Below are 13599 nucleotides of genomic sequence, written 5' to 3' on the forward strand. Positions count from 1 at the left end.
GGCAAGCCACTTCTGCGCCATTCCCCAGATGGCTCCACGATTGTGAAATCGGCAGGAGTTGCGTTCCATTCAATTATCTGCATCTGCAAATAAAGCGCACGTCGTCCTCGGCTGCATCAGGAGAAGCCTAGCATCACGATCAAGAGAAGCCATCCTTCTTTCTCTGCTTAGTGAGATCCCACTTACAGTTCTGTGTCTGGCGGTGGGGAGCTCATTTTAGGAAAGACATGGACGAAAGGAAGAGCAAGCAGGATCGGAAGAGGCCTGGAAGGAAGGAAAAACCCCATTTGCTGCTGGGGTGGGGGTGGGATTGTAGGTAAAGTGGAGGCTCCATAGGAGTCCCACATTGGGAACTGGTGTTATACTGGGGCTGGCAGCTTGAAATTGTGGGTGACCCGCCTGCCAAAGAAAGGGAGGGAAGGGAAAAGAGGGGGGATGTAGGGAGGGGACATTGCCATGGAAAGCCATGACATCTTAAAACTGTCACCTTGATAAGTGGGCTTCCATCTTTCTGTTGGAGGCATGTTGTTCTTTACATTAAGACTGGCGCTCAGCCTCTTTCCCTCCACCCAACTGACTGAAGAGTACAAGATCATGGAGTAAGAAAAAGGAAATTTCTTAAAAAGAAATTTTAAGAAAAATTAAATATCTAGCCCCGTTCCACCATTTTCATTATATGCATTTGTGTGTAAAGATCTGGCAGCCTGCAGAACAATCTGAGGAGTTGCTATGATTGGAAGTTATGTGACGGGATGTCAGCTGTAAAAAATGTGAACAAAAACAGGAACATTTCCCCAAGGCTTTCTGGCTCCCAGGCCACCATTCCTCCATGGCTTTGAAAAGCCCCTGCAAGCTGAGAAACTGAAATGCTAGCCCGCGGGCAATTTTACAAACAAGCCCTTTCCTCACTGAGCACAGATGCACGTTACTACAGCGGCTGAAGTAGAGTAGGAAAGAGAGGAGTTTGAACTGATGACAGGAAGAGAGAAGATCCAGGAATTGGACACTGAACCTCCATGGGATGGCATGAAGAGAAGAGAGCCATGGCTGGCTGAAGCTTGAGCCTAGGAGCAGGGGTGGGCAAGTCAAGAGCCCTTCCTGTTGGGAAAACAGACCACCCATGAGGTGAGCAGAGCACAGAGATACAAAGGAAGATCCTAGTTTTGGTATGGTTTACAATAAACCAGAGTAGAAAATCATCCTGCCTGAAACTGAAGTCATCATGAGATGAATCAGATCTGGAATCAGTCCTAGAAGACAAACACTGTGCTAGTGTGGGAGCAGCCTTAGGCAGACACACTGATTCTCCTGTTGGTTTTACACAGTCTGACACTGTTATGGGAAAATTGGGGCTTGTCTTCTACCAGTCATCTGGTTGGGTTGGGTTGGGTTCAGTTTGGTTTGGTTTGGTTCGGTTTGGTTTAATCAGTTTAGATGCTGCCCAACTCCAGATGACTGTGGGCTTAAAATAACAATAAAACCAACTAATACTTGTTGGTATAGCTTCTCTAGCTGGACTTTCTGTTCAAAAGAATTTTTAATAAAGGCATTTAAATGCAGACTTTTGCAACTAATTCTAGAGGAGACTCTCTCCTTCAGGGCATCACTTTTGCCTATAATTTCAGCTTTAATCCCAATCTTTTTTTTAAAAAAATGCTGAATTGGTTAGATCAATGTTTCTCAAACTTGGCAGCTTTCAGAGGTGTGGACTTCAACTCCCAGAATTCTGGGAGTTGAAGTCCACGCCTCTGAAAGCTGCCAAGGCTGAGAAACACTGGGTTAGATCCTACATTTCCAAAACAGGCTCTGCAAGGTTCCGGCCCGATTGTCAGACATCATGCAGAGTTGAATGTTGGCATTTCTATGTCCCAATCAACAGAGCAAGTAAGTGTACAAATAACTCCCTGAACCAGAACAACTCAAGGTGTGAAAGTGAAAAAAAGAGAGGGTATCAAAGCATGGTTCTAGAAGGATTATCCTACAAGCTGGCAGCCACCACAACAAAGACTCCTTCTCCGTGCATCTCCCTAATTCCAAAACACCAAAAAGAAAAAGCAAGATTGTGACTGCAAGCCTTGGCAAATAGAGCAAACGCCTGTCCTTCAGAAGCTTTCCGACTTCTGGAGGGGCTTTTAAGGGTCATTTCAATTGCATCTGAAAATAATTGAGAAGCTAGTCCTAAGCGCTGAACTACATCAACTCTAGTTAACAGCCCACCCACTCTGTCAGATTGGATTCTCAAAAAGTGCTTCAGAGCATGCAGGGTATGAACCTAGCACCTCTCAGCAACTCTTTAAAGCAGCTGTGTCTTTCCCTATTTGGATCCTGCATGCAATCCCAGGAAAAGATATAGCTGCTTTAAAGAGCTGCAGACTGGTGCTACATTTGTGATGCCATGAGCTTCAAACCAATTCCTACCTTTCCTTTACCAGGTAGTTGTGATTTCCAGCAACTCAGACGAGGACAGCCCCAGATAGAACTCTTTGCCAAGATCCCACCTTGAACTTAATGGGCAATTTGTGATCATGATGTCTTTATGGATGAATGGTCTTACTGTGAAATGTATAATGAAATGCTGGATTTCTAAGCCACCCACAAGGACAGGCTATTTCAGTGTGATCAAGTCCTGCTGCAAGATGGCAACTTCTTCCTGGTGGGGGGGAAAGAGAAAAGAGGGAGGGAAGGAAGGAAGGAAGGAAGGAAGGAAGGAAGGAAGGAAGGAAGGGAGGGAGGGAGGGAGGGAGGGAGGGAGGGAGGGAAGGAAGGAAGGAAGGAAGGAAGGAAGGAAGGAAGGAAGGAAGGAAGGAAGGGAGGGAGGGAGGGAGGGAGGGAGGGAGGGAGGGAGGGAAGGAAGGAAGGAAGGAAGGAAGGAAGGAAGGAAGGAAGGAAGGAAGGAAGGAAGGAAGGAAGGAAGGAAGGGAGGGAGGGAGGGAGGGAGGGAGGGAGGGAAGAAAGAAAGAAAGAAAGAAAGAAAGAAAGAAAGAAAGAAAGAAAGAAAGAAAGAAAGAAAGAAAGAAAGAAAAGCAAGCGGGGAGGGAGGGAGGGAAGGAAGGAAGGAAGGAAGGAAGGAAGGAAGGAAGGAAGAAAGAAAGAAAGAAAGAAAGAAAGAAAGAAAGAAAGAAAGAAAGAAAGAAAGAAAGAAAGAAAGAAAGAAAGAAATAACATCTAAGCATACTGTGTGTATGGGTGGGCCTGTTTTTTCCTAACATTTAAGAATACAGGGAGGGACAGTACACTAAACTTTAAAAACAGGAAAAACCAAAATATATGATAAAGAAAACAGAAATGACACAAAAGCAAAGGAAAAAATCCACTTTGAAAGTATATAATGAATAAATGTGTAATTTGAAAGACAGATGCAGCATTTCAAACATCTATATTTAATATTTCTCTCCAACAAGGCATCTGGGTCGATCTATGAGGAAATGCTTTGCGGATGTAACTAAAAAACACAAACTGACTCTGATTAAAACAGCCCTTAACTCACAGGATTCTTCTGCTGTTGCTGTGTTAATTCTTCAGCCTGGGTCATTCCCCATATTTTAATTGCTGCTGATCCAGAGGGAAACGTGGGAGTCGTTCTCCAGAGTGTTGCTACAGTCAGTCTGGCAGTGAGCAACAGCAGTTAAATTAATTTCTTATGCCGCCCCATTTTACAAAGCTTTCAGAAAATGTCCAATAAAACTATTATCAGAAACTGTGTCGGGGGTTTTGGCAAAAAAGTACTGGCTCAACAGTGCTGAAAGGAATAAAATCTGGTTGCCAACTACAGCTTTTTCTTTTTTCTCTCCACAAACTTTCCTTATTGCATTCTGAGCTTATCTGTTCTTTCAGACTTGCTGTGGGTTGTCCTGCATGCCGGATGTCTGCGGGGCATGGTCCAAAGAGTCAAATGGCGGCCATTATGGCTGCCATGTTGACTTTTTGGACCACACCCTGCAGACACCCTTGCTTTGATGCTGATTGACTAGAAAGCAGATAAGAAGCCTGGAATTACATTTATTTATTGTGAGGCTTATTTACTAATTCACCTACTCTCCTGAAATGTTGAAGAGAAATTCCCTAGAGTCCCTTCTACAGGTAGGATGCATTCAGAAATCTAGTTCACACAGGTAGAGGAGCAATTCTCATGTGATCATCATCAATAACAAAATCATCAACAACAAAAATCTGGAGGGGTCAAAAAAGTCAAGGTGGTGGCAGTGACCGTGCAATTTCTGTCTTGACTTTTTTGACACCTCTCATCACCCATGATAAGAACACCTCCATCGCTTTGAATCATAATATTGTAGAGTCGGAAGGGACCACAGGGATCATCTAGCGTGCCCCTCTACAGGGTGTCAACTGTGTCAGGATTGCAATATTACTGCACCAGAATGCCCAGCCAGCATGGCTGAATTCTGGGAACTGTAGTCCCAATATATCTGGATGACATTGGATTAGGGAATGGTGCCACAGAGCTGAATTAAATTGCTGGAGTGGTTCATTTCTAATGCCAGAGACCAGAGCAGAACATCAACATACCTGAAGTTTTATCCTAAAAGAACTTTAAGCTGTTCCAAATCTTCTTGTGTTTGATTTATTTTAAGATCTCCAAGACTTTTCTAGGATCACAGAAGTGTGGAAGGGATCACATGGATCATCTAGTCCAAGCCTTGGCAGGAAAACCAGTTAAACTATTCATGAGAGATGGTTGTCCACTTTTTTTAAAAAAAACCTCCAAAGATGTAGAAGCCACAACCTCCATAAGGGAGACTGTTCCACTCTTCTACAGATGTCACCATCAAGATGTTTGTCCTTATATTTAAATCATATCTAGATCACTGCAACTTATACCCATGACTTCTGGTCCTAGCTTCTGTGGCCATGGAGAATAGTTCCTGACCATCTTCCCTAAGGTACCTGAACATGCTCCCCTTGGTCTTTTCTCCAGGATGAACATCCCAAGTTCCTTTAACTTGTCCTTGTAGGGCATGTCCTCAAGTCCCTGTATCATGTCCCCTCCTCTGAACCTGCCCTAACTTGTCAATATCTTGCTGGAAATATGGTGCCCAAACCTTACATGGTTCTCCAGGTATGGTTTGTCTAAATACTCTCTTTGAACAATCTCTCTTCATCTGAAATTTGTCCTTTGGAAGAGGCTCTTGTACTGGCAAGTTCCTCTCCCTTCAGTCAAAGGATAATATTTCCAAAATATTATGGTTACTTGTTGTTCTCCTCATTACAGACAATGATCAGTGCCACTGATGATGCTACCTAGTTGGGTAATGAAATGTCTGCAAGCAAACAACCAAGTTCAGAGACCACCAAGGATTCCACAAGCAGAATATTTTCTACGAAGTTATGAAGAAAGCACCAGGCTAGGAGCCAGGAAATCATGAGTTCTTATCCTGCTTTAGGCAAGAAGCCAGCTGGGTGACTTTGGGCCAATCACTGTCTCTCAGCCCCAGGAAGGAGGCAATGGCAAACCACTTCCAAAAAAAGCTTGCCAAGAAAACTGCAGAGAGTAGTCTAGGCAGTCACCAGGAGTCAACCCTGACTCGGAGGCACGGACCCAACTCAAAGAGGGGCTACATGTCGTCCACCCCCATCTGCCCTTTTTTGAAGTACCTTCAGATCTGAAGTCCCGGACAGGCCTGTGTCTTCTTCCTTGAAGTTGTTTCCTGCAAAGCAGTGTAAGAAACTCTGTTTTTGGAATGAGAGAACGATTGAAAACATTTCCTAATGAAAACATTGGAGATACAATTAAGTAAAAATTGTGACTGCATGAAGGGGGAGACAAGCAAGGTCACAACAGCTTCTGGGTCATAAAGCAACCAGGTTTAGCTACCACAGCAGATGTGGGCAAGGTTTTGGTGCCCATGGCCCATCTTTAACTTTGGGGGAAACTGAGGCCTGTAAAATGGGGTGGTTCTTTCTTTTTTGAATTGTTGGAAGGTTGGCAAGATCTTTGTTTTTTAAGACATTTTTTCAGAGATGACATTACAGTTTTCATCACTCTCCAGGCAGCGTGGCCAGAGGGAGGTCCAAGGGTCTCAGAAAGGGAATTTGGGAGCTGCTGATTGACCATCTCTGATTCCAACCAAGAACATTGGAAGACAGCCTGTGAGCTCCGAGGAAGAGGTTATGTGAACGCTTGTTGAGCTGTATGATTCATTTGCTTATTTATGTGGTTTATCAAATGCCTCAATCCAAACGGATTCTAGGCATTTAATGGATACTATTGTTAAAATAAACCATTTGTATTAAATAATGCAAAGTATTATTCAATGTCAAAAGGGTAATGTTTTTGCTCGCAGTTAATAAGCAAATAAGATATTTAGCATGCTAGGATTTGGAATAATTTATATGCTTAGATTTAACTAATACATTCTGAGACAGGCAGTGGTTTCTCAGAATTATAATAATTCCACAGAATTAATCTACGAAAGAGGAGGAACGCAAATAAAAGAGAGCAATATAATTTCTGATCCACGCGGTACTGCTTCTAATGTGAATGTGGCTGTTTACTGATCTTACGCCTTTTTCTCTTCTGGATCTGTTAAATGCTGCTCCTTTTCTCTGGTACAGTATATTAATTTGTTCACTGCAAATCAACTGCTGGTAATGTAGAAAAAAAAATCAGAAATGGTATGCCAGATATTCAACTTGTTTGTTTATTTTTCTAGAGGAAGAAGAAGGTGAAGATGAAGGTGAAGGAGGAGGAGGAGAAGCTGAGACAAAGGAGCAATGGCTTCTGCTGGAGTTCCATCTAACAGAGCTGGTCTGTCAAGCAACATATTGTGGGGAGGGCAGCATCGGTCATCTGTATTGAAATGGATCGTGCTGGTCCATAGAGCATTGCCCTTTGGTGATTTGAGTGTCCCCAAATATGGGGAGCTGTCTTTGGGTGAGGTTGTGCCCTAGATCTGAACCAAGGACTTCCAGCATGACTTATGGAAGCTGCGCTCCCAGCCCCAGGGCTCCATCCTCCTTGGGTTTCTAGCACCCCTGACCGGGTGTTTGGAAGAAGAGAGAGAAGTTACAGGTCAGATATCTGCTTCCTGGGCCCAGAGTAGGCCCTACCATTAGGTGCAACGGAGCTGCTGCTGCAGCATGGGTTCATATGCATCCCCTGGGGAGGTGGCTCATGAGTGTTCATTTCACCGCACCCAAAGGGTGCAGGTCTTAAGAAGGCTTGCCCTCTTGGCTGTCCGCCTTGCCTGCACGGCTCTTCAGGGTCCTCCAGGAGACACGGTGGAGCTGTATGACATCTGCCTGCATGGACAGCCACCGTAGCACTCAGATCCCCCCCTCCCAGTGAGCTGTATGGGGAAAGGGGAATCTGAGGGGGGCGATATAAGAGGTAGATATTACAGTTTGGCATGCCACCCAGGAATTGTGGGAGACCCAGTCCAATGAATGAAGTTGGAAGATCCCTCTGCATTGCATTAATAACATTCAGAAGAGATTCCTCAAGAGTCAGAAAAGCAAGCTTTGTGCCTGTCTCCATGATGACACAAGTGGCTTTTTACTTTTTCCCCCAAGGGGGTGAAAATGGCAAGCGATGAGAAGGACAGTTGCTGCTGGTGTGAGACGGATGTTGCACCCGCCTGACTGAAGAAAGACGGAAAGTCTTGCGTCTTGCGCGACTCTTTTCTCCAGGGGTGATGGATCGTGTGGGGCTTGATTTAGACTTACACAAAATGGCTCCCCAGACACTCCTCCCTCTTGAGAAGAGGACCTTTCACTCCAGTGACCAAATGACTCTCTGAAACAAGTGCCAGGTTGTTTTTCGAAGCCTTTGGTGAGTGACCCGTTGCCTGTGATTCAAAAACGGAGGCCTGGCTGGGAAGGCAAACATTCTCCAGGAGGACATGTTCAGGGCACTGAAGAGGGGCCACAGGCTGAGCCATGAGGGCCATTGGACAAGGCCAGCCTTGCCTGAAGAGGCTTCACTCCTTCTGAAGAATGTTTGCCTGCCTTTTCCCAGCCAGGCCTCCGTTTTCAAATCACAGACAATGGGTCGGTCACTGAAGGCTTTGAAGTAATGGAGAGCTTCTGCCTTTTAGGATCAGCCATCAACAGTCAAGGAACCAGTAGTCAAGAAATCCGCCACAGCTGAGCACTTGGTAGAGCAGCCATAAAGGCCTTGGAAAATATATTAAAATGGGGTGATGTGTCTGTACCTCCAAAGATCACAATTGTGCAAGCCATGGTCTTCCCTGTGACTCTCCATGGAAATGAAAGTTGGACTTTGAAGAAGCAGGAGAGGAAGAACATTGATGTTTTGCTGTTGGAGAAGATTCCTGAGAGGACCGTGGACAGCCAAGAAAACAAATCAATGGATCATCAAGCAACCAACCCAGAGTTCTCACTTGGGGCACAAATGACCAGGCTCAAATTGTCCTACTTTGGACGCATTATGCAAAGACCTAGCAGCTCTCTGGAAAAGCTCTAATGCTGGGAAAAGTGGAAGGAAAGAGAAGAGGCCAACCAGCAGCAAAGTGGAGGGATTCAGTGACAGGGGCGATGGGGGCACTGTTGGAAAAGCTGAAGGACCAGTTAGGGGCAGATCATCATGGAGAAAGTCTGTCTAAGTGGTCACTAAGAGTCGACAATCAAACAACTTGTAGTATAAAACTAGGTTTATATGGAGCAGAATTGTGGTGAATGTCAGAGTCTTTCTTCCCCCATTCCTATTGCACAGGAATGATCATTTCACGGACTTATTTCTTGGGTGAGGCCACCATCCAGTTCTTTCTAGGTCCACTGCTGCTGGAAAGAGAACAAGGGTTATGGTTTTTTCCAAGATCTCCTACCTTCCTTGTGAAAGAAGATGACAGAATGGACAAAGGCAAGAGAACTGGCAACTACCCCTTTTCTCCTGATTCATCAGAAGATGCAGCTCTGCATCCTTGTACTCTTGATTGCAACTTGGCAACTCAGTGGAAGGCCAGTTGGTGATTGCCGTGATAGGAATGAGATCTGCTTAATCTCCCTGTCTCTCCAGGGTCTTCTAGTGAGATTGTGATTGCATTTTTTCTGGAAATGCTCTGAGGGACCTCTTTCAGCCTAATCTGACTTTGGATCTTGGAGCACAGAGCACTTATGGCTTTCTGCTCCTCCAAAATCACGAGGCATGTCTTGAATCCCAGCAGTGATGGTAGAGAAGAAGAGTCACTCCCCTGCCCAGGTTTGTGAGGTTCTTGAGTGTAGCTGGTTGCCCACTGCAGAATAGGATGCTGGACTAGATGGGCTGTGGCCTGATCCAGCCTCAGCTTCTTCTGATGTTCTTCTTATGCAGGGATACTGTTGTTTCCTCTTTAACAGGCTTTTCTGTGGAAAGAGACAACATGGGAAAACAAGGGATCTCCTGCAAATTTTGGTGAGTGGATCAGAGTAATTACAAAACTGCACCACCCCTCTCTTGTCCTCTGTTTGTGATCAGGGAAGACCCACATTTTGCTATCTTCGTCCCAGTCAATAGTGAGGGCACCTGAAATACTGGTCAAATCTGGCATGGAGTAAATTTCATAGGACTATCAACCTGAATGTGATTTTTAAAAAATAGTTTAGTGCCTCTCAAGGACTGGTGTTTAATTTCTAAGCAGGAGATAAGTTCTGTGCTCTACCTACAATCAAGTTTGGATTGCGAATGTAAATTCTGCTTTCTCTGAGAAAACAAGACTTAATGATAGAGACTACCAAGAATTTTACTAGTTTGGGGGAAAGCAAGCAACGTCTCTGGAAGACACAGCAAGAAAGGGAGATCTGCAGACTTTTGTGCCAACAGTTTACTTGAGGGGAAAGAGCACTGCAGTGGTGTGGTCCAAAATAAAATCTACGCTTTAGGGAAGAATCCTGGCCTGGAGCTGCTACAGTCCAGAGGGAATTGTGCAAGGCAGACAGGAAGCAGGACCTCCTGTTTACCCCCAAATCTAGTTGGTCCTTCTCCAAACCCAGCCAGCTCTCGCTAGCTGTCTTTTGGTGGTCTTGGCAGATTATGAAAAGCACCAGTTCCCGGAAGGTTGAAGCCAAGGGCAGCCACATCTGGACGCTCTTCTTTCCCCAGCTGTAGCATTGGATCCTTTCCCTCCAGCGTGAGCCCTGAGTCGGGGGCTGCTGATGGCCGCGCCTGTGAGTCTGCCCAAGTGGCGGGACAGAGTTTACATATGAAAGGCTGGCCAGGATGCTGAGGACCGGAAACTCATCATCGAGAAGTACAACGTGTGGGGAGAAAAGCAAGCTGTGGCAGCCGCCTCCTGTGCGTTTGGCTGCTTGATAAGAAGAGACCCACCGGACCTGGAGCCTGTGAAGGGAGCAGGGGTCTCCATGCAGGTTTGGCCAGAGGCCAGGCTGGCCCCAGTACACCCGAGGGCCTGCCCCCCTTTCAGAAATGGGGAGAACCAGGCTGCCTTGTGGCAGGAGAACCCACTGAGCTATGGGTGGGCCCCGTCTGTCCACCTCTGGGCTGGGGATAAGTAGCAGTGGGAATGTCTGTGGGTGAGCTTCTATATACGCCTGCGCTCATCTGGAGAGGGGTTGGTGCATTCGTTTAAGGCACCAGGCCAGAAATGGGGAGTCCCTGAGTTCTAGTCCTGCCTTGGGCACGAGGCCAGCCAGGGGACCTTGGGCCGGTCCCTCCCTCTCAACCTGAGGAAGAAGGGGGCCAGGGCAAACCGCTTCCGAAAAGCCTTGCCAAGAAAGCCACAGGGGCTAGTCCAGGTAGTGGTCAGGAGTCAACCCAGACTCAAAGGCATGTGCATGCATACCCACACACACACCCACACACACACACACACACACACAGCCCCCTTGCCTTGGCTCCCGTCGTGAGCTTCTGCCACATTTCTCTCATTTCTGGGGCTGAAGGGAACGCCTCCAGCTGCGTGGGGCGTCTAGCAGCGCGGGGGAAGAGGCCAATCTGTGAAGGGAGGAAGGAGCGTAAGCACTGACTACAAGCCACTGTGCCATCAGTATGACATCACAGGTGGCATGACGTTGTTGTGCAAATGATGCAATCAGTCGCGGAGCTGGCCGGTGAAATATGAAGGGCCTCTTTTCTAGGACGGAGAATTTGGTGATAAAAATGCGGTGGGGGGGATGTTGGGAAGGAAAGGGTAGGACTTGGCAGAACGTTTTTGAACTAGCTGTGTTGCCAACATAACTGTAAGTATAGATGAGCGCACAGCATTTGGGTAGCTTACAACTGCAAACAACCCCCCTCCCGGAAGCAACCTGACCCCACCCAACAAAGCAGTGGAAGGAAGGGACTCTCTGAATGGAGAGTTTTATTCCACCCCTGAAGGCCCATAGACTCCTTCTCTCTATTTCCCAACTCAGCTTCTATACATGGAGTCCTTGTTTAGCGACCACAATTGGCACCAGCAACTCAGTCGTTAAGTGAAACGGTTGCTAAATGAAAGCGCGACTGTGCTTATGATCTTCCTTTAGCTTTCCTTTGCTTCACAGACTTGTGAAGGTTGCAAATGCAAGGATTGGTGGAAATGTTACTTTTTCATCACCATCATAACTGTGAACAGTCACTAAACAAGGCAGTCACTAAACAAGAACTGCCTGTAGAAGCTTTTTGCAACTCACTGCCCTCTAGTTGGGGGGGGGGGATGATGGGACTTGCAGAGAAATGAATTCAAATTGGACCAGGGCAGGCAAGACTCTTGATGGGACAGGCAACAAAACTCTTGTCCTGTAATTTTTGTAGAGGGATTATAAGTGAGGGTCTCTCATTCCTTGCTACCACCACCACCACCAAGCCTGCCCCACCCTGTCCAGACAACCCAGGGTGAGTGGACCAGGGATGCTTTCATTGTCACCTGTGCACACACGTGCACACACATACACACACTCCACCCCACAACTAAGGAGTCTGGAACAAGGCTCAGAGACAGAGAAGGCTGTCTGCCTTTCTCTTACTCAAAGAAAACAGAAGGACAGTTGCAATAGTCAATTTCCAGAGGCCGCCCAAAGCATATGGTGGGATGGCAACTCCCCAAATACCTGCTGGCACAGATACTGCCTCTTTCACTGGCTGCATCACAAAACACAGACGGGTCCTGAGTTCAGAGACAAAGGATGGGACCCACAGGGCGTGCGTGAACAAAAGGAGCCAGGAGGAAGCTCACCCAAAATGGAAATTGAGACTCCCGGGAAAGTATTTTGGAAAGGAATTGGGCAAGACTGGGAGACATCCAAACTAAAATCAAAGTCTTGCTGATCCTGGAAGTCTGCATGGGATTTGTTGTTCAGTTGTTAAGTTATGTCTGACTCTTCGTGACCCCATGAACCACATCGCGCCAGGCCTTCCTGTCCTTCGCTGCCTCCCTGAGTTTGCTCAGCTTCATGCTCATTGCTTCAGTGATGCTATCTAACCATCTCATCCTCTGCCATCCTCTTCTCCTTTTGCCTTCAATCTTTCCCAGCATCAGGGTCTTCTCCAAAGAGATCTCTCTTCGCATTAGGTGACCAAATTATCTGAGCTTGAGCTTCATTATCAGTCCTTCCAATGAGCAGTCAGGGTTGATTTCCTTTAAGATTGACTGGTTTGACCTCCTAGCAGTCCAGGGGACTCTTAAGAGTCTTCTCCAGCACCACAGTTCAAAGGCATCAATTCTTCGGCGCTCGGCCTTCTTTATGGTCCAGCTCTCACAGCCATACATTAGTACTGGAAAAACCATAGCTTTGACTATGCGGATCTTTGTCGGCAAGGTGACGTCTCTGCTTTTTAATAGGCTGTCTAGGTTTGCCATAGCTTTCCTCCCAAGGAGCAAGCGTCTTTTAATTTCATGGCTGCAGTCTCCGTCTGCGGTGATCTTGGAGCCCAAATAAATGAAGTCTGTTACTGCTTCCATTTCTACCCCTTCTATTTGCCAGGAATTGATGGGTCCAGATGCCATGATCTTAGTTTTTTTAATGTTGAGTTTCAAGCCAGCTTTCGCACTCTCCTCTTTCACCCTCATCAAGAGGCTCTTTAGTTCTTCTTCACTTTCTGCCATTAGGGTGGTATCGTCCGCATATCTGAGGTTGTTGATGATTCTCCCTGCAATCTTAATTCCGGCTTGTGATTCTTCCAGCCTGGCATTTCTCATGATGTACTCTGCATATAGGTTAAATAAGCAGGGTGACAGTAGACAGCCTTGTCGTACACCTTTCCCTATTTTGAACCAATCGGTTGTTCCATGACCGGTTCTAACTGTTGCTTCTTGGCCCGCATACAGATTTCTCAGGAGACAGGTAAGGTGGTCTGGTACTCCCATCTCTTTAAGAATTTGCCACAGTTTGTTGTGATCCACACAATCAAAGGCTTTTGCATAGTCAATGAAGCAGAAGTAGATGTTTTTCTGGAACTCTCGTGCTTTCTCCATGATCCAGCGAATGTTGGCAATTTGATCTCTAGTTCCTCTGCCTCTTCGAAACCCAGCTTGTACATCCGGTAGTTCTCGGTTCACGTACTGCTGAAGCCTAGCTTGTAGGATTTTGAGCATAACCTTGCTAGCATGTGAAATGAGTGCAATTGTGCGATAGTTTGAGCATTCTTTGGCATTGCCCTTCTTTGGAATTGGAACGTAAACTGACCTTTTCCAATCCCATGGCCACTGT

Source organism: Python bivittatus, unplaced genomic scaffold (genome assembly GCF_059951505.1).
Source record: "Python bivittatus isolate LINGU-HERP-01145 unplaced genomic scaffold, Pbiv_v1 ctg000700_np1212, whole genome shotgun sequence".
NCBI classification, from domain to species: Eukaryota; Metazoa; Chordata; class Lepidosauria; order Squamata; family Pythonidae; genus Python; species Python bivittatus.